The sequence below is a fragment of the Pseudoliparis swirei genome, chromosome 2 (assembly GCF_029220125.1).
Source record: "Pseudoliparis swirei isolate HS2019 ecotype Mariana Trench chromosome 2, NWPU_hadal_v1, whole genome shotgun sequence".
Lineage (NCBI taxonomy): Eukaryota > Metazoa > Chordata > Actinopteri > Perciformes > Liparidae > Pseudoliparis > Pseudoliparis swirei.
Window position 1 is genome coordinate 15458136 of NC_079389.1, and position 22207 is coordinate 15480342.

A 22207-nucleotide genomic window follows, 5' to 3' on the forward strand; every position below is an offset into this window, starting at 1 on the left:
AGAAATGGAGAATTGGATGAATGCCTGACTGGGAAGCTTCAATTTCAGTTTGATGGAAGTCCTTGAGTGACTTTTTTGTATTGACATGCTGCACACACCTTCATCTGCTCCCATGTGGCCCGTCACTGACTCTCTCGCTCTCTCTCGCTCTTTCAATCGCATGCTCTCACATACACACATTTCTCTATTGTGCTGTTTCTCATTCGATGCCCTCCATCGCTTTGTGTCTCGAGGACCTACTCACCCGCCTTATTTCTGCTTATTTATTCTGTCCTTCACAGCAATCTGAATGGTGTTCCTTCTCATCCCAGGCCTTTAAATGTCTACCTGCCATCTTTTGTCACGGTATCTCTTTGTTTGTTTTTTCTCTGATGCGTTTCCCCTCTCCATGTTCCTCTCTTTGTAGCTGCACAATGGTATTCATTGCAAGAAATTATCATGGTCCATTTCTACTACTTAACCCTCCTATAACCTTTGGGGTCAATTTGACCCCATTCAATGTTTAACGTCTCTAAAAAAATGATTGACATAATTTTTTAAAATTCATATTTCATGACTTTTCCTAATTTATTGGGGACAACTGGGAAAACATAAAATTCACATGATGATATGTTTTCAATGTCCTGTACAATTTGACCCCAGGCTGTTTTTCACTGTGTAAAACATATAAGAAATATCAACTTTTTTATTTATTTAAAGGGCTATTTAGGTAGTCAACAGACAAACAAACATACCTCACACTTAAACATGGGAAACAATATAAATTCTAATAATTTTCTCTAGGTTTTAATTGCTGGGGTCAAATTAGGGGTAAAAGATGTTAGTAAATTTGAAGGTAACAGGAGGGTTAAATGTTACGATAGTAAGTCCTGCCTTTTGCTTTTATTCCGCATTAACACTATGTTAATGTTGTACACACAAAACAGGGATACATCACCATTTCACCACATACACATTTTACTTACCCAGTCTCTTCAGGGTGGAGCAGCGTGTAGAATAGACAATTTCAAGCCAGCACCGTGTCTCTTTCTCTTCTCTTTGTTACCATAGACAGACACGGCCTTCTACTCTAGCAACCAATCATTATTTGGCAGAAATGTGTATTTTGTTCACGTTAAGAAATCAGCTTGATCTCCCATGTAAACATTCAAATGACATTATTGATCGGCTGCTATTATGTGGGATCTCTGTGGAACGTGCATTTTTCAGTCTGTGTTGTGTCGGCATGCGTGTGCCCCTGAGTGCCGTGCCTGGTGTGTATGTAGGGTGTGCATGTTTGAGTGTGTCAGTATAGGGAGAAGAGTGATCGATATATCTCAGTTTCCCAACAAGTGTCGTGTTTTTGTCAGAAAAACTGTGAAATGATACAGACACAACTATAGTCTACCCCATCTGGGTTTTGATGCTGACATAATTCACTCATCAGAAATCACATGACGTCACTGAGCCGCATAAATGTGACATAATGTTGGAGAACGTTGCTTCGGCTGTATTTGGGTTGGCTGCAAAGAAACTAGCTTGCTACTCTACCATCTTTAGCACTGTGGCTGTTTCAAGTCCAGAGCTCCGTGGGTCGAGGACAATCCGACTCTAGGGCCCATTAGCAACACATTACCATCGTTTGCTTTCTCACAGTTACAGTCCTCCAGCTTTCAACTGGGCAAATATGGCCTATCTGCCAGTTTGTTTATCACTGTGAAGGTCTTTCGGCTCTTCAAACGGCTGATGAGTCCCTCACGGTGCTCTCAATAAGCCATTACTTTAATTTATAACTAAACTAATAGCACAATATAGATATCTAGCCTGTCATATAATTATAACTATGTTATATTACTAATGTTATGTGACGTAGAGTGAAACAGATTGCAATGATCGTCGCCATTTAGTGTATTAATATTTTATTGTTGTTATATTTGTGAATGGGGATTTTCTAGCTTTAAGCAGTGAGTGTTGCTCTCACCAGGTCTAGTCCCACACCGCTATGTTTTCTTTTCTTTTTTTAAATCTTTGCAATTAGAGCGCTGTCTATTTACGCAATTCTAGAAAAGCCGGCAACGTGGCGAAGCCCTATGTTTCTAGTCTGCGCTCAGTGCTGCACGTTGGCTGTTATTTCTAGTCAACGACAGTTGAAACTTTGGGAAAAATGCTGTAGTCATCCAGGGGCGTTTGTAGGATTCAAAGAAAAAGGGGCCTAAGCCCCAAGGGTAGTGGTATGATGGGGAATGTTTTGGGGGGGGCCCGGATATCCATTGTTAGAGACAGTTCATAGATTGGTTCAATCGGTCTGTCATTCTGGCTGTCTTGGATAAGACACGTTACTTGGCAGAGTGAGAAAGCCAGCACAGCAGCCTCCCCAAGGTCCTAGTGCCCACGGATTATATTGTTAAGTATGATGACAGGCTTTTGGATTGTTATTTGAAGGGGGATAAAACATACAAACCAGAATGCACACACATATGTAGCATGTTAGTTATAAATAAAGTGTCCATTTGAGAAACAATAGTTTAATTTAATGAAATGACAAAAAGAAAAAAAGAAAGAAAAATGTCATTTGTGGGGCTGAAGAACATTTTCGGGGGGCTGAAGACCCCCTAAAATAGGCCTAACGATGCCCCCGAGTCATCACTGTCATTTTTTCACTGAATTCACTGCAACAGCCCTCACTGTAAACGGGGACAAACCTGTGTCCTCGCCTCATACTACTTAATCAAAGTTAATTTGTGTTTATACAAACATCTGGCTTGTTTTGGACCTCGTACTGTGACATATGGTTTAAGAAGCAGCAATGCACATTGTTGTTTATTATTTATTTTATCGTTTTTCTTTTTGAAGAAATGTATTTCTTTACAGTTCTTTTTTTCTTCTTTTTTATGGTTTATTTAATAAGGGACAGTGCACATTGATAAAAACATTGCAGTAAATGTGCCAGAGTTAGCCAAGAGGCTATTTTTCATCTGTAGTCCCACTTCTTGCACTTGTATTTCAAATAAGAAACCTATGGAGTTGTCAATTTGACAATTAAATCGACTTACTAGTTTGCTTTACTTGTTCAAGTTTCTTTCATGTTTCATTTTCCTTCAATGCCTAAAAAATGAGAGGATGTGCATTTGACGTGGCTTAGTGTGTGTGAAGCAAGTCTTTTGTACTTAAAGGATGTTACAAAGCACAAACTCATTATGATCACATTGTGTACATCATAAGTTAAAGAAAGGCTCATGCCTTTAATATGATCTTATATTAGCCATTCATAGAAATAAATTAGTTGGCGTCTTCATAAACATTCGTTTCCCAAATAGCATTGAACCATTTAACTGTTTTTGAGCTTTAGGCAAGTAAATCACCAACATGACAAACGGCCAAAGGAAAACAAATTAATCAAGTGGTATTATGCATCTCCTGATTCAAATTTGAAAGCAAAGCAACAACATGACCCTGTCCAGTAAATGCCAGAACAAGACCGTGTGATTTGAATTTCCTGAGTCATTTTTCTTCTTTTTTTTAATCAGAATTTTTCCAATTGGTGAAACTTAAACTCCACAGTGATCAAAAACACAAAAGACACAGATTGTTGTGACATTCTGTTGTGCAGTGGCTCGTTTTGAAAGGTATTGTTAAAGCCTGCAGTGTGTCAAAATGTCACAGTGGGACTGGTCCTGCTCTGGTGAATGGTGCATAGTGACGATGTCATCAGGGTTGGCGCAGTGGGTTGGCAATGAGGCTCTCTGCAGTGGGCTCCTCCCCTGCCTGGGGTGAGATTACCAAAATATGCTGAGATTTTGTTTATTGAGAGCAAATTGTAAGAAAAAAAGAAAGCACGGCGAGTGTATGCGTGATTGTCCGTGTGTTTAACGTGTTTAAGTAGAATGTCTGTATTGATATAAATAGGTTATTTATCAAACACCTGACAGTCAAATTGATCCACGTGTCACTGAAACAGCACTCTGTAACTCATAGCCACATGTTTTTGAGACATTACGAGGTCTTGAGGCTGCATTACATTTAGCTAGTGTAAATGATAAACCTGATAAACTGTCTACAGACTCTAAACAATACGGAAACATCATACTTTAAGCTGTGGTAAATATCTTTGATAGTGATTCGTAATGTCAATAGATGTGAAATCTGCACAATAAGGGTGACTGAAGTAAATCTCTATCAGCTCCAGGTACTGTCAAGACTTCCCCCAGCCTTACATTTGTTGACAGTGCTGGGTAATCAAGATAAATCAGCCGGCGTTGACAACGGTCCTCGGCTTATGAGAGGACGACTGCAGCATTACTCGTGAGGATGAATTCTCTCATCGGCAGCCACATGTTGTTTAAGGACCAGCAGCAAGCAATTAGCAAACCTAATTTGAACAATAAAACATGATTTAATAATGGGAGGAGGTCATTCCGTGTAAACACACAGCTACTGTTACAGTCCAGTATAAATCACACAGACAAACGAGACAATATTGTGTGAAATGGTGAATGGAGTTTTGCTCCTGTTTCAGTGTCATGATGTCGTTCCGTGCATTTGCTTGTGGCTGAATCGTGTTACTCCGGAGTTTCTCTCTGTCGCAGTGACAATCCTTTGTCACTTTTTGTATTGTGTCTATTGTAACTACATTTCGAGCTGTAAAAAGAGAGAAAGAAAGAGAGGGAAGGTTTTTGTTCTGTTTTTGTCTTTTCTTCTCAACGGTCTAGGCCTCAGTTTTTATTTTTGCTTTCTCCTCCTGCCTTTTACAACACCCGGTCTCTTCCTCTAATGCTCTTCTCTTCCGACATCTTTTTCTCAATGCCTCTTTCTCCGAACATGTGTGTGTACAATATGTAAGAGAGAGACTGGACTGGACTGTTGAGGAAATGCTGTTGACATTTGCACTGAAAACACTGCACCCGTAGCTGCTGAACTGTATAACGTTGTTAGGCCTGGAGTCAAATATCTTTGAAGGCTGTTTTTACTGTGGCCTGGCAGTGGCGGGCTACAGACTGATAGCAGAAGTAAGGTACGGTACATCTACTACCAAATATCATCATCGAGTGGCACCAAAATCTGAAAGTGTATTGTCTAAATTACTCAATGATTACGCAATTAGTTGTGGGACACGTTCCCTTTATCTTTATCCACTGAAGTATTAAATGGCAGCTGGAGGAGGAGAAGCCTTTTGTCCCGATGCAAATTAGGGTAATCTGTGTCGAGCACTCCAAAGTATAATGTTCCATATCATGCTGAGTTTATAGAAACCAAAAAAAGGATTATATAGAAGAAGCAAAAAGGAGTTAAAAGATTTTAGAATGAAGCCATTACCCAGCCTCATTATAGCATTGGCAGTCATTGAGGGTATGTTTGATGTTGGATTTTGCATTTGGAAAAGTTGAGTTATTAATGTGAATTTCTTGCTCTCTTTAAATCAGTTGTCTATACTCTCACTATAGAATGGATTCAATAATCATTTTCATCCTCTTCGTCTTCTAAATTCTGATCCGCAATGTTGCTCTTTGTTTTTTCGTCCATCCTGCGAGCGATGGCGAGATATAAAATGGATAAAAGGTCAGCTGCTTATTAATAGCAGCACTGAGAATAGTCGAGGAAATGCCACTGGCATATGTACAGAGTCCAGCTTCTGCTAAATGAAATATTACAAAAATGTAGATTTATGACATGGGATGTATGAACTAGCAGCCACAGCCAATACAGATCATGGTCATTTTAGACCATTTATGCGCTGATGTTGTTTGTTTCACTGAGTATCCTTCAAACCTTGAGAGGCACTTTAGTACAGGTTTATGGTAATATATGCAGCAGTTGTGGTTCAGGGATAGAGTGGGTGGTCCACTAATTGTTCTATCCCCTGTCTGCATGTCCATTTGCTGAGATACTGAACCCCAAACTGCTCCTGCAGGCAGTGACAGTGTGTGAGTGAGCATTTACATCAACCCTGATGGGCAGGGGATCCTCGGCATGGCAGCCTCATCATGAATTTGTGGGTGAATGTTGACATGTACTGTAAAGTAGTCGAAAGACTAGAACGATATTTAATGAAAGTCTATTCACCGTATGAAAATTAAAGCTGGTGAGATATACAAAAACGAACAGAAAATATTAGATTTTTCAAAAAATGTAAAACTGTAGTTTTCCAAGAAAAAAGGGCATCACCTCGACTCGAGCAGGCACTGACCTTTTACCTTTATCTAATTTGTCTTTATCTCTTTCTGCACAAAGGTCACTAAAAACATCTGTGATTACTGTACTGTGGAATTAGTGACCGCTGGAAAAGAGAGTGCCAAAAAGATCGGAGAGTCAGTGCCTGTACCAAAAGATAATGTTTTATCGCTTTGTTGAAATGTCTACAAAAAAAATCTTTCAGCCATAACCATTAACACCTAAAATCCACTTTAGGATTCTGAAGTAAAAAGCACATTTAGCCGATTTGTGTAAACTAACAGTGTAAACTAACAGTGTTGCTGAGATGCTTTACTCATCGGCCCTCAGGCTCATGAGGCGGTGCACACTCATGTGCCCACGCACAAACATCGAATGTCTTCTGATGTCTTCTAGAGAATTCGTCCTCCGAATTCAGTAACATCCCATCGACCGTACTGTACTCTCCGGCTGAGAGGAACTTGAAATGGAAAAAAGGAAGAAAGGAAATGGAAAAAGATGCTGTGTGCCTGCACATACTGTATTTGTGTGTGTATACATATCAATGCATGTATGTAATCCTAATAATTTCCACCATAACGTGTGGGGGTGCTTTCAGTGGATAGAAAGCACAGAGCGGCACAGAGAATTAAATGAAGGGACCGCAGAAGTCAAAGACGTAGAGCTCCATTTTTGTGACAGCCTGTGGTGCAAACTGCAACACAAAGCCTGAGCGAAGTGGCATTTTCACACCATTATGAAGGCACTCCGCTTTCATCTGATTAACTGCAGGTCTGTGATCCAGCTGCAATCTCTAATTGGCAACCCTAATTGGAGCCAGGCACATTGTTAAGATGCAATTATGCACGTCAGATCCACTGGCTAAATGTGTGCAAAAAGCAGCAGACTGATGAAAAAACAACAACAACAACAACACATACATCTCTGGGCTCTTGCCCACACCTTCCTTTACACTTTCTTATACAGTGTAAATGAACAAAAAGGCTGGAGACTGACAATGTAAACAATCCTACAAATCCATGCAAAACAACAACTAATGTCATCATATTTCTCTGTGTCCCTGAGTGGTTTCTGTTTGATGAATCTCTTTTAATCCATTTAAAATTACACCCACCCAGTAAACCCCCAGGAATGCAGTGTTCAAGCCACCACAGTTAGTGTATTCCATTCTCAATATGGACTGTGTTCATATTCTGGTGTTTAACCACGAAGGCTTCTTCATCAGTTTCCTTTTATTTTCATGCGGTTTAATTTCACCTCCCTTCTTTCTCACACTATCACATTTGACCACATTTATGTTTGAGTGGAAAGAATGCAAATGAAGCCAGGGTCTGACTGAATCACGGGGATGCTGTTTTTATCACAAGCCGCGGAGAAATTAGTCACGCCGCCGATGCAATGGTGCATGTCATCTTTAAGTCTCTAATTAGATTAGATTACGTGTCCCTTTTAATTAAGTGGTTTTGCATGTTGGGACTTGATGTTTACTCCACGTGACGCTGAGGAGGGGTGTGTTTGTACGCAGACTGTTTTTTCTGTGTTGCCACGTGTAAACACATTACATAATGCATAAGATGTCAGACTCAGAGAAACCTTGTCTGAGAGAGTGACTCGAAACTAATGGAAGGATTTTTAGAGACATTGAGCTGCTCAGCTTATCTCGTTGTCCAGTTCTGTCACGTGGAACAGAATGTGCATTGTAACACGATATGAGACAGGACTGTGAGATCTATATCTGCGTTGCATCACTAACGGTAATGAAGGACAGCTTTAGAACAGCTCCTATCAATTTAGAGCAGTCAAACACAGGGGATTGTCATACTGGTTGCCTTAGGATGATGCAAATGTAGGCAATTAAATAATGTATGGTTGCCCACCAACGTGTTTTCATTTCATGTCGTGCTTCCACAAAATGTCAACATTTGACAGTACGAGTGGCACCAGTGTTACAAAATTGATTATTTTTTGCACTGAAGTTTGACATTTCACATTTACATGTGCAACTCCTGCTGTTGTGTTTATTCGATCAGATATGAAGTGCATTCTTCTATTGTGATGACATCATAATTCTATTTTCTTTTTCCAGTATGAACAATCTGTTTGATTCAACATGAGTGTGTGTGTGTGTGTGTGTGTGTGAGAGAGAGTGAGTGTGATACAGTGAGAAAAAATGAGAGTAGGATGATCGTTCTGTGCTTGAACAATGGCATCTTTTAAAGGCTGGACTTGGAAAAATCTTTGACTAAAATGTAATATTCATGCACACATGTCACGTGCCACTGGATAGGTTTTTTGCTTGTTCTGTAACGGCCAGTCCATATAGAAAATAAAGTGTTTTTTTAAGTCTCACAGAACGTATACACACAACACATTTGATCGAATCAAATCAAATGCAGTCTATATCGCCAAATATGTTTTCTGAACTTATTTACCGTGTCTGTCAGGCTCCCAGCATGTCTGTGAGTCTGTCTGTTACACTGCAGGCAGATTCCACTCACGCGCTCCTGTGGGAAATACAATTCATAAAGGAATACATACAAATACTGTTTATTTATTTCCACGAAACTGATATTAAACTATATTTATTCAGTACATTTGAAGTCAGTCTGCCTGGTGAAGGCCGGTTAGCCAGCCGACGGAGACGCCGTTAGTGCAATTAGATGAAACACCGCGTATGACCTCCAATAGGGATGTCCTGTAACACTGCAATCAACAACATATGCACGTACTCATGCTGCAAACAAGAACAAACTCTACTGCTTTGTCTGGCTTCCATTATTTATCGTACATCATGTAAATACCAGAGATTCAAGTGAGATTTCCTGACTTTATGAATTAACAAGGATCCTCAGATGGTAAATGGGTTAGACCTAGTCGGCCTCGTGTAATGTCTTCTGTTTTAAGTAGGACGCTAGGACACAGGTGTCTCTTACACCTTCAGCTACATCCATGTAGCCTACTATCTGAAGTTTGGCTTTCATTCACAGTAAGCGTTCAGTCTTGCATGCAATGTCTGAGTAGTTGCACCATCAAAATAATGACCGTGTTTACATGCATTCGAATAACTGGCTTAAAGTCGGACTGAAATCGAATGATCCGTTTCATGTAAACACCTTTGTTCGACTATGTGCGGTCCGACTACGATCCGATTAACACCCCTGGATAACTCGATCCGATCCGGTTGATAATTCGACTATCGCGGCATGTAACGGTGAATTGGATTAGGAACTGGACTTTGCGTCTTTGCGGATGCTTGAGATCCCGCCGCCCTCCTCCCTCCCATGTCGTGACCCGGAAGTCGAAAGAGACGATAATGTCACTATTAACATCATGCAAGAATAGTAGAGGGATGTAGCTTCGCCTTGCTCTCTGTTCGCCATCTTTCTCGAAATGTTGATGTTGTTGTTGTTGGTTGTTGTTGGTAGTGGTGAAGAGGTCAAGCGGAAATGGCTGTATCACCACGAGTTGTCATGAAAACAGCGCCGCCTATCGTATCGGATATGACATGCTTTCGGCCAATGATTCGAATTACTCACTGCCATGTATATTGGGATAATAGCAGATCCCCCAAAAGATAGCATAGTCCGACTAAAGCAAGATTTGAATTATACCATCATGTAAATGCACTGATTGTCTTAACTTCAAGCTCTTGGTAATTATTGTAAAGTACAGGTTGTATTCATTGTTATTATACTCTGTGTGAAGTGGACAACTGATTTGACATCTTTAGGTCTAAAAGTTAAAGGACAAAATTGAAGCTGCTTTTTTGTGTGTCACTATGATACTTTCCCCTTGTCTAGTGGAACAATCTGACTGTTTGGCAGATGAAAATACAAATACACAGGGACACAATACACCAATACTCCTTAATAACTAAGGATGGGTTAAATGCAGAGAATACATGTTGTTGCCTGTGTACCTGTACTCTGTGCAATGACAATAGATTTAATCCAATCCAATCCAATCTACAGAACCATACACACTCACACACATGACGGGGCAGTGCTCTCCCCTGTAAGCCATGCAGCACGGCGCAGACGTGGAGATTAATACAGATTTATAGACCGTAGATTTTGTTAAATAGTGACTGTCCGTGTATTATCTTTCTCTATGGTTTCTGGGCACTGTTGCAAATCAGTGAGCAGGAACACCTAATGGAAATATTGAATTTGCAGGATGTATGCATCAATGTGATGAAGTACCCACAGTTGTTCGGTCTTCAATTCTATAGTATAGCTGAAAAAGACATTTCCCTGTGATGTTAACGAATACATCACGATATAGTCTAATGTTGGTTGTTATTGCCGTATCAAATCACATAGGATGGGAAATGGGATCACTTCAGAATAGGGTCTGACTATATATTTAGGCATCTACTTATCAGATACAAAGAAGACACTGGGAATCATATGCAAATTATGTGTCTAATGCCACAACTAAATGTAATAATACACATGAGCAACTCTTACGATACACAGTCAAATCCCCCAGAATTGATGGTTTTAGTGCAACATGGTCCCAAATATTGTTTTCATCCCGATGATACAAACCTCAAAGAAGACAAAACAAAAGAATAGATGGAGACCAGCTGAGGATCCTTGGGTTTATTTTTCAAGGACATTAATATAAAACAAAGGATTTGTTCTTTGTGAGCAGCAGGTGCTGTGACCGCCATCATCGTGTCACACGGTGAGACAGAGCAGCGTAGCACATCATATCTCTTTAATTCATCCGGTCCATCAACAAAACTAAGTAACAGACACTAGCCAAAGGGCTTTTCCAAGGCCAGCTGCGCCCCTCGTTAATTTGATTCCTCACCTCATCGCCTGGGCCTGTAGCATTTAGCCACTGAGCTGTCCAGGTCTTTGGGCCAGACATCTGCTTGTGAAGACAAAAGGACTTCCATTTATGTTTTCTCTTTGTCACAAATCTGTTTGTTTGTTTGGATCTTGCCAAATGGACTGCAGGTGCTAGAGGAGGATAATGTTTTCTCCTAATCACATTTATAAGCTGGAGAACTGATTGGAGAAGATGGAGATGGGGAACTATAGAGTAGAGAGGGGAATGTAGGGCTTATTGTTGGAGGACGAAGTGCGGGATAGAGCTGTTAAAACACGAGCTACACTCAAAAAAACGATTCAAGCCCTTCTTAGAGGTGACACATTTAAATATTGTTTGATACATTTAAATAAATCAATTACAAAACGAAGATATTTATATTGAATGGGTGTAACACAAAATGTATGAATACTTTCATTTATTAGATTTATTTAGGTTAGATGGTGTGCATATCAACTCAAAATAAATGTGTTTCATTAAGGACTACCCTTTGTGCATGCGCCAGCTGAAAATGAGTTGTTTACATGAGGTGAAGACGCTTTCTTCACTGTACGGTGGTCTAGTGGCTAGCACCGTTGCCTCACAGCCAGAGGTCCGTGGGTTCAATTCCCAGTCTGGGCGTTCCTTCTGTGTGGAGTTTGCATATTTTGTTAGTTAGTTAGTTTATATTTTGAGTTGGACAAACACAAATTAATTAAATGTAATGAATATAGTTATTTTATTTTAGATGTATTTGATACAAATGAGTTGGACTAACTTAATTACATTTTATTGCACTGATGTGCTAAATTTGAGTTGGAGTTGCATATAATTATTGGATGGAAAACCTGCCAACAATTTAATTGAGTTCATCCAATGAGTCATTTCTTTGAGTGTAATAGAAAAACAAACACACATTGATATGTGAAGTGTATAGAGCCTGTTGCTGACATTGTTTGTTGTTTCTCTCAGCTTGAAGTTGTACTTTTCTGTTAGATAGTAAAATACATTATTTGGCTTTGACTCTCTCAGTAAAATGGCTCCTCAAGCATCTGTACCTGTTGTAATGTATCTACCGGACTATGCCATCAGACTTTTATCCAATTTCACAGAGATTTGATCACTCAAAAGTGTCTGTCTTAGTGAGCATGGGGGCCTCTTGAAAACTCTTGAAGATGTATTTCTGTTGTAGGAGTCCAATTATGGAATAATGTTGAAATGGATGTAAGAATGGTGAACTCCTTTTTGGTTTTCAAGGGAATTATTTATAAAACAATTCTTGAGAGTTATAAATGTAATTAAAAACGTATTAATATGGAAGATGTATGTGGTAGTATATATAAATATATTTTGTTTTTTATTTTGTTTATTGTTGTTTTTTGTTGTTTTATTTTCTTCTTTATTTTATATTAATTTTCTGATTTATTTTGATTTCGATTTAGGATAGGAATTTATAAGCATTTTTTGCTTCTACCTATACCTTTTCAGTCTTTCTCTTTTGTATATTATATAGGATAATATTGTATTGTATTTGATTTGATTGACTGAATCAAAAAAAATACAGTTGTACCGGACTGTTGTTAGATCCATAGACAAATGGAATATATCAGACCACGTTCTTTGTAAAATTAAAACAATGTTTTTTGCCATGTGACACACACCTCCAACTTGATATTGCTCTGCCCGTTACTTGACCAACAAGCTAACAATTAAAATGAATCATAGACAATGATTGATAGCCTCAATATGTGCAGTTCTCTGAAGAAGAGATTTTCATGATTTATACCAAGCCCTCTTTTATACCAGTCAGACCTCAGTGCAGAATGTAGATAGACAAGGACACACAGCAATTGTTGCTATCGCCCCTCGCTTCTCTATCTCATGCTCAAACCAATAGGTGGCTGTTTTATCTGCACTTCTGGCCCCTGAAAGATGAGGAGGACTGATAATAAGGGCAGATCAGGGAGAAACAAATTCCCAGAGACAGATAAGACGATCCTGCAGGGTCAGGCTGTAAAAGAGGAAGCTGTAGAAAAGAAACCTAAAAAAGAAGGAGATTAAGGGGAGCAAGGGAGTGAAACAGAGGTGTGGTTGATGTAAGCAGAGTGGGTTGGTGAGCAGAGGAACTGTCTTTAGATCGAATTGGATTCTGTCTAAATGGAAATTTCTGTGGGCTGCTGTGTTGTCGACTGATTAGAGTTGATAATTGTGCGTGTCCAGAGCACAGGAGCACAACGAGCATGCACACATCCAGACATGCACACGCACACGCTGTGCAAAGTAGTGATTCACATCACGAGAAAGAAAATGCACCTTGTTTTTTTTTTATGCCAATCAACATCCAGTTTCCTGCGTGACGTGTCGATTGGCTAATTAGTGAAGTAATGTGAGACATTCTCACTGAAACAAACACATGTGAGCCCCTTTCTGTCATTCTCTTTGTTTTGGGAATCAAACTGTGAGGTAATTGGTGTCATCGGAACATTTATATCACCGCAATGGATGTACAGTAGTTGTATCCATGCCACTTATTAGCCCGATTCTTTTGTGACTTTATCAATGTTTTGTTTTTGTGTACTTACTTTTAATGATAACAAACTTCGACATGCAGCTTAACATCTTGTTCAGGTCTGATTTGATTGACTCTGGGTATCATGGGTCCTAAACAACAAGTCACTTGTTAGTCATGAGCATACTGTCATTACCATCTTGGCTGATACTCCTCACATTACCATGTAAAATATTGTCATTCGTCATCAACATCATATTCTTATCATATACTATATTAACACACTAATGGGATGCATGCTTTTCTTATTCCTTCTCCCCCTCACTTCCTTTTCTTTTTGTATGCCTTTTATTCTTTCTTCCCATGTTTCTTTCTATTTATTAATCCCAATTCTGGATAATTATCTTTATTTCCATTTCTAGCTGTTTTTCAGTGTGACGTGTTTTTGTCTAATCTCTATTTTTTTCCTTCCAAACTTCCTTCCTTTCTTCCTTCCTGTTTTCTTCCATTTAGATATGATATTTGGACCCTGCTTGTTCTTAACATTTGTAGTTTATGGAGCGAATGAGTCATGCCTCAATCCAGCAGCAGTCAAATCTCTTCTGTAATACCGCCTGCAGCTTCATATGCTCGGTGTTGCATCTGTGTGCATCTTTTTTGTGAACCCATTCCAAACATGTATTGTGTGTACAGTTTAGTGTAATTGTGAGTGAGAGAAAAAGCGAAAGAAATAGAGGTTGGAAGGAGTGTTGAAAAGAGTCTGTAAAGGATGCACGCCTCCAAGTCTCAGCAAGCGATTGGTGGAGGTGTACATGTGTGAACACAAGGGAGACAGCAGCGATGCCTGCAAGGAGAGGAGGAGAGAAAGAGGATGGAAAGAGAGATCCTGGCAGCTTTGCAGAGTTGGGCTGATCTATCTTCCCACATTGTGACTCATCAATCGTCAACCATACAGTTCACATTTCAAAACAGCGACGAAAAGACACAGCAAAAGAGGTAGAGAGAGAGAGAGAGAATGGGGGACCGGGAAGGAGTGAGAGCGTGGCAGAATGTAGAAAGTAGGGCATCAACTCTTGTTTTACTGTAGCCTACTAACAAACAAATCCATGAACAGCCCCGTATAACTGCAATACATCTGATTTTTTGTTGCAGCATGTGTAATGTGGATATGGAATCTTTTGGTTTGGAATCCATTCGTTAAAATGCACTGCTTGCTGTCTGTTGGAGGATCCTGATCCCAGTGTGTCTGAATCTTTTATATAGAGATGCACTAAATTCATAAAAATAACATCTTTCCAAATCAAGCTTTTTGAAGTTGTGAAAGATACTGATAGGCAGTCAATGTCACATGATGCTCAGTGGGATGTAATTTGATAAAGAACATGACAACATCTACAACGACTGCAGAGCAAAGAGCAGTATAAGAACTGTACCGATAGCAAAATATAACCTCGCTAGACATGGTTGTGTGACGGTGGGTCTGTGGGAGGACTGCAGTGTTGGGCGACTGCCTTAAGCAATCACCATCGAGTAAGCCAAGTAATAATGTGTCACTATTATAAATGTGTACAGGAAATACCTGGCAAAGATTACACTTTTGTAGTTATATGGTTTGTAAAAAAATAATTTCAGAGGTTATATATGTGTGCAATGCAAACTGAAAACATTTCTGTGTCTCAAAGACCGCCTGTGTATCCGTGTGTTTGTATGTGGGCAGTCTTTTTTTTGTCTTGGTCTGAGTGGTTGTGGTTATTAGGAAAATAAGGTTTATTTTTCCTGTATGATTTATGACTAACTGTCCTGTATTATATCCATGTGTCAGTCACACATGTATACACTAACACAATCATGCACTTATCTTCACATGCGCATAATGCCTCCTCAATTATCCTGCACTCAGTGTTTCTCATCTGACTCTAAAAACACCTGCTGAAGACCACAGGCAACTTCATATCAGCCAACAGAGATGCATTTTGGGGCAATTTCTCCCATGACAGGTCAATGATTGCGGCTCTCCATGTGTTCAAACCCCGCTCCCCACCTACTGTTGCATGATTGCCTCTTCCGGAAGATTCATTTGCATCACACTGACAAACAACATCGTTCAGCTGTGCCTTAGTGGGTGGAGTGGGTGGTCCTTCAACCATAAGGCTGGCTGTTTGATCCCTGGCTCCGCATATCAAAGTGTCCTTCAGAGAGATGCACAGCGTGTATTGTCGTGGATACAATTAGTTTCGCTGCGATGTTGTCCGCTGTGTGTGAGCCTTGCATGGTTTACGCAGTGTATTGCAAGTCCACGTTAGGTTGGCAAGTGGCCGGTTGAAAGATAGAGGGAGTGTGTGACGAGTATTAAGTTAGTAGCAAAGTTATAGCTGGGATTGTGGCAGTGCAGTATGCTTACATCAGGACACGAGCCCAGTCCCCGTGTATTGTTCTTAGGCTGGATATAAGAAGTGGATGTAGTCTTCTATTTTCTTTAAATATTGCTTTTAAGTTGACATTACAGAATTAATTGGTCAAAATTGTTATTGTTGGTTAAATGGTTCATAATTAATATCACTACTTCGCATCAATTTTCCTCTGGCATGAATAAACTAGGTCACACAAAGGTAGCGGTGAGCTGAAAGATGAGAGTAGATGTTGTGAAATAAACTAGGCAATGACTCAAAAGTTAAATAATAATCCCTTCTAGAGGTACAAGACAACAACAAACCCTACGGTGGTTGATATATTAAACCTAACACAGACACTGGATTCCCTGCACAGCAAAGACTGCAAACAAAAAAAAATTAGATAAAGACTTTAATGATCACAAACATTGATCTTTGTATGACTAAACTGTACACAAACAACACAATACAGGTGTGCATATTGTTCAGGGAAACAAAGACAGTTTACAAACAAAGGCACCGATGAAAACCACACCTGATTGGACAAGCTCAGTTATTGGTCGAACTCTTCCACCAGGCGACAAGAAGTGCTAACAGCATGATTACCACAGCCAGCTTTGCTGTTCGGACCTGCAGTTCTGACAAGTGCGAAGACACTGCAGATTATGTGTGATACTCAGCACTCGCGCAAGGCAGGAGTTTCAACACCTAACGTGATTAGCAATCTGCAGTTACATAGGCGTGGCTCATCAGTGAGCCAATCACATGGAGATTGAATGCCAGAGAGAACAAGAAATTCAGAGGGAACGGAGAAAATCACGTGCAGTCAATTATTGTTATGACAATTTTCATATTTGGAGATCAACATCTAAACATGGGAGAACCCTTCTTCTGAGGTATAATATCCTTCCAAAGTCATCGATTTTGAGAATTGGATTGCAGACATTCATGGTTTTTAGAGAACGGACTGAATTTGTTGATCCCTTCCCGCACATTAAAAGATACTCAAGGCATGGTTAAACAGAAACAATAGAAGCAATTACAATGTACACGAGATGGATAGCATATAGTGTAGTCTGTACATATATAAGCCTACTTAGTATTTATACAACCCATGCGCATGTAGCAGTCAGGAGACTTACTTCATTAGCTCCAACGGCAGAGCAAGGTTCAAACACCACGAGATGTCATTCTTCTTTCTGTGAGAGCTTTTTACTGGTCACCCTGTCAGCAGCTTTCAAGCAGCCGCAGAGTTCTTATTGAGTGAGGAACACAGGGTCTACGCCAATGGAGATGGATCACACTCATTCTACAAGTTAAGCCTTGATTGAGTTGTTGGACATACACACACACACACACACACACACACACACACACATTCTCGTAGCCTGTTAATCAGACTGACTTGTCATTCCGACACATTATTCAGTCTGACGTTGTCTTCCTGTTAACCGTTTTCTGCAGGGGGAGAAGTTGGTTTAGTGCTAACCACTAGGGTTCTTCCTAAAAACTAACTATTTCCCTGATGTTTAAATGGAATATTAGAACTAAGACCAGTCCAACATTATCTATGATATTATCCATTGTTTTGAAATGCTTCTGCTTTTCAGTGTCGCTGGAGCCGATCCCACGCTGCCACGCGGAGAACATGCAACGGCCACCTAGTAGTAGAATTGTTGCACTTGAATTTTTTTTACATTTTGCATGTACAAATCAGATTTTAAATGCCCTTGTATTCGCTTACGTTTTCAGGTTAGTCTTTTGCCTCAAGAACTCAGTTGGTAGTATTTGAAGTAACGCCAGCAGGGCTCACAAGTGTCCCTCTGCAGAGCTCCAGGCTGAGGTACCTCTTGCGATGGGGCCCTTATCCAGCTTAGTTCAGCATTGTTAATACGATCCAAGCCTGCAAGTTGATTCAAATATGTTTCCATGCACAAACTACGTATAAATCTCACAGCACGGTAGCGTGGTTCCTGAAATATTATGCGCATATATAATTCCCTTGCACATCTGCATGCACGCATCAGCTCATCTTAGTTCCTGTACATATAGGTTTATATTCATATATTAACAATTAAAGAATAGTAAGTAGCAGCAAGAGGCCCCTAAACTGGGTTTTGAATAATGTGTGTTCATTTTAGTCAGAAAAGCAATTAAGGTTGTGTTTCCTATCACTAGGTTTTTAAAACTTGCTGAAACTATTTATAATAGTTCAGCACATCACAAACATTTCTCACAAAAATATATGAAAGTCTCTGTGTATACAAGCAGTAATAAGCTGCATATTTGTGTTGTTTATTGTTTTTTGCTCGACCTAACATCCCTGCTTCCCTCTTTCCCTCGCCTGTTTTATTTTGCTGTGCAAACAGACGATAATGGTCCATATTTGCACATTCAAGCTTTCTTTTTCTCTCCACTTGTCTTGCGATCTTCTACAATATGTTTCCCTTTCCAATGCTTTGTTTTCAATTCACTTTCTTTCACCGTCCATGTTATTTTCATAATATAAAAATAGATAATATTATGAGGGGACAATTTATCCAGTATTGTGTTTTTTTCGTTGTGTACAGCGACACATATCTGTAACTCCAGGGAGAGTCCTGGCTAAAATAACACACGTATAAGTTTGAATCATTCCTGGTTTAAAAAGTGCCACTTCTTACTCTGTTATTTTGGGGACAGATTTACCCCCAGCCTATCAGGACACCCTCACCCTCTCTTTGATGTGTATTTGCAGTCATTTTCTTTGACCTGTAACAGTCTCTATATGGCAGACACGTTTTCCAGCTTCTGGAGGACCAATTTTACTGCCTCAAAGCAAGTTATTTGCAGGTTAATTACTCACTGAGCTGCTTGTTAAGATGCAACGAAGAGTGGAGGCAGTGTGTGTGTGTGTGTGTGTGCATCCTGTGTGTGTGTGTCTGTCTGTGTGTCATTGCCTAATGTGCAATAGTCATTCATGGCGGTGTTTAGCAGTGGCTAATACAAAACCACACCACTGGAATATTCATTATCTTTCATTGTACCACGTATTCAAGCTGTGCCCAGAAATGTCACCTTCAGATGTGTGTCAGTGGACAACAAACGGTATCTTTGTTTGCCTCAAAGGCACTTGACAGCGCAAGTGTTGCTGGTACAGAGTGCGTAAACCCTGCTCCTTAAGAATGATCATTGCAGCCAGTGAATGTTTTTGGTGGAATGGACTATAAATCAGTTGTGGCGTTTCACAAAAGATATATATAATTATATATTTAAATAATTTTGTGCATTATGCCCAGTTGCCAGACACAGCACCACAAATTTGCCTCCAAGGGCAGAGTTTGAAATCCCTGTCATTTTATATGCTGAGCAATTCTAACGTTTAATCAGACTTTAATTTGCAATGTTATGATTTAAATATTATAAACAGAATCAATAACAGTTTGTTAAAGATGTTTATGTGGTCAATCAAATGCAATTACAGTGATAATTCAGTTTGTCGAATCCTATTTAATAACAGAATAAATAATTTTGAATTAAGAATTTACACAACTTTACCCGGACAATTTGAACAGGAGGCTGTAATAGGAATTATGTAACCCAGTTATGGGGGGGGGTTTTAGATGAGGGAGAGATAGATATAATAATAATGGAAGAGGTGGTAGGTAGAGAGCAGATGCACTTCATCATTTTAATCACAGTGATATGAAACACATGTACATTTATTTAAATGATGAGAGCTTGAGCAGAACAGATGCCTTCTCTCTGCTTTTATCACATCAGAAAAAAGCAGTGAGAAGAAGCATCCGTGTGCATTACAAGATGTATTCACAGGGGGATCCATCAGGTCTTTGTGACGGGGTGAGGCTCAGGCGCAGAGAGACAGGCTGGACGCAATATAATTAGCAAAAAAAGCACTCTTTAATGAGGCAAAACAGTTTACAAAAAAACAAGGTCCAAAAGGGGCAGGCAGAGGATCGTCGGTCAGGGCAGGCAGGGTCGAAGCAGGCAGGATCAGATACGACAGACAGGACGACGGGAAAAAGAAACGGAACTAGAGACGACAATCCGACAGCAGACAAGGGAAAGACTGACACAATATATAGGGGGGGAAACACAGGTGTACGACATCAGACAATAACGAGACAAGAGTGGCTGAGGGCAGGTGCAGGGAATTAAACAATTAAGACAGAGAAGACAGAGAGGAGATATAGGAGACACGGAACACAGGAGAAACAGAACCGGGTGTTACAGGATCTTTACACAGGGCTTTTTGTTGTGACATGTTTTTATTTCCCAACAAATCACAGGTAAACGGGTTATATGAGCAGTTTTGCATGATAATTATTCACCCAACTATTAAGAAAAACCTTTGAAAAGAACAATTTAAAAGCAAAAACGAAAAGTGTCAGCCTTCCTCTCCCTCTTTAACCATCGTAGCTTGTACGTAGGGGAGACGCTTTACTAAGTAGCATGTCCAACTTGACACCATAGCAGTTTAGAACTAATGTAAAAGAGCATTCCATTCCATAAGAGGCTCTTTCCTGTGGGTCAAGAAGCAATGTTTGGGGATTAACCGTAAGACAGTTTGTGAGACAATGACGCTGACTGACGATGGCTGGCATCTGCTTGACACCTTGTATTGTCTTTGGACAATCTAGTTTCTCACAAACCATCATGGCCTGACAAAGCCTTCTCCTTAAACAACCAAACATTAGTTATCATATTTCACTTTGTCCAGTGTTGACGTTATAAATGGGGCAGTCACTACAAGTTACAAGGGGGGGGGTCTTTTCGCCCTACAAAACAAATATGCGGTTAAAGATTATAAACCTAGTTTAGGATTGACACATACAGTGTGTGGGAGAAATTATACTAGCAGAGTATACAGTGTGTTGCTCTCTGCTGCTCTGTCATGAGTTTGGTTGAGTTTACTCAGAAAAGCTCATTCTTGGCCTATTTTCTGCAGTACAATGACAGGTCACCCTATTATTTACTAAATGTAGCCAGTAAGAATAATTGACCCTTTTACTTGGATCTAAGATGAAACAAGCCAGCTGGAAACACCACAGTCCAGCAGCTAGAAAAATGTGACGAACACAAACACACGGAAATAATGTGCACCAGCTGGCTAGATAATCATTTCAGCTGACTAATAAGATATTCGCAAGCTAAAAGTGAAATAATAGTTTTGGCTAAAATCATGAATTTAGAGCTCATTGGATGACTTCATGCGGTCTTCATGAACCTCTGCTCAAATTTATCAAAATATATAAAAGTTTTGCAGTTTTTGCATATACCATCATTTTTGTGTATTGTAATATTATATCTGGATTATGTAAGCAAGCTGGTAAGTGAGTCATGTCTATAGCCTCACCTGCAGACTGTGGTGGACCGGAAGCCAACTCTGCCACTAAGAAAACATCTGCGTGCAAGTGTACAGAGCTGTACTGAGATACTGATCCATCATCAGCTTTTAGGAGCACTGGGCTGCTGTAAAGTGCACAAGGAACAAATTGAATGGAATGGAAACACCGTTCACCCCCTTTCATTTCAAAATTCATCAACTTTTTATTTGTGTCTCATGGCCCACAACTTTGCCCAATTCAAACATACAGGGCATTGGCATGTTGTATGTCTTGCCCTTGTTAAAGATGAGTAAGTGAGAGCTCATCTTTTGATGACTGTGACATGCTGGTTACTGTATAGCACCTGAAAAAGTAGATAGAAATACAAAGATTAGACCGTAGTTTGAGAGAAACTGTGGCTCAAATAAATAGAGCCAGAAATCAGAGAACAAGAAAGGCTAATCTAGTCAAAGAATGAATTCAGGCTCATATTAAATGACAAACACTGAAATTGTGATGATATTTTATAGTTTGAGGCATTTTCCTTTTCCAATTGCACATGTTTGGTTGCTTATCGGTCCAGACTTCACTGGAGGAGACTTCCACAGCTTTATGTGCTACTGACTGGCACATCATGTCGATAAATTGTAGTGTTTTATTTGTTATTGTCTATCTCACCTTAAGACGTCAGAGGCTACCAGATGTTTCTAAAATCACTTTATCTACTGTTTGGCACAACAGCCCATGCTCCTGCCCCCCCCCCCCACACACACACACACACACATGCACATGTAAGGCATAGATACGCCCACACTTAAACAGATATGAAGCAAAGACACACACGTATGTTCTTGAACACGAACACTCGAACATGTGAAATATCAATCAACATGCTTCACTCCACGTGTTATCACACTAATCAAGGTGTTAAAGGCGGGAAACACTTTGCCAGCCTTCAATTCACACCACAAGGTGTTTAAAAAAATAAAATAATGTGTATACCCTGCCCTTACTCC

The 22207-nt window shown here is 39.8% G+C and overlaps 1 protein-coding gene across 1 annotated transcript in view; it reads left to right on the forward strand.

Moving 5' to 3' along the window:
- The window catches only part of stxbp5l (syntaxin binding protein 5L), a 135736-nt gene that overhangs the window by 20401 nt on the left and 93128 nt on the right, over positions 1-22207 (forward strand). The gene's annotated exons all lie outside the window — the stretch shown is intronic.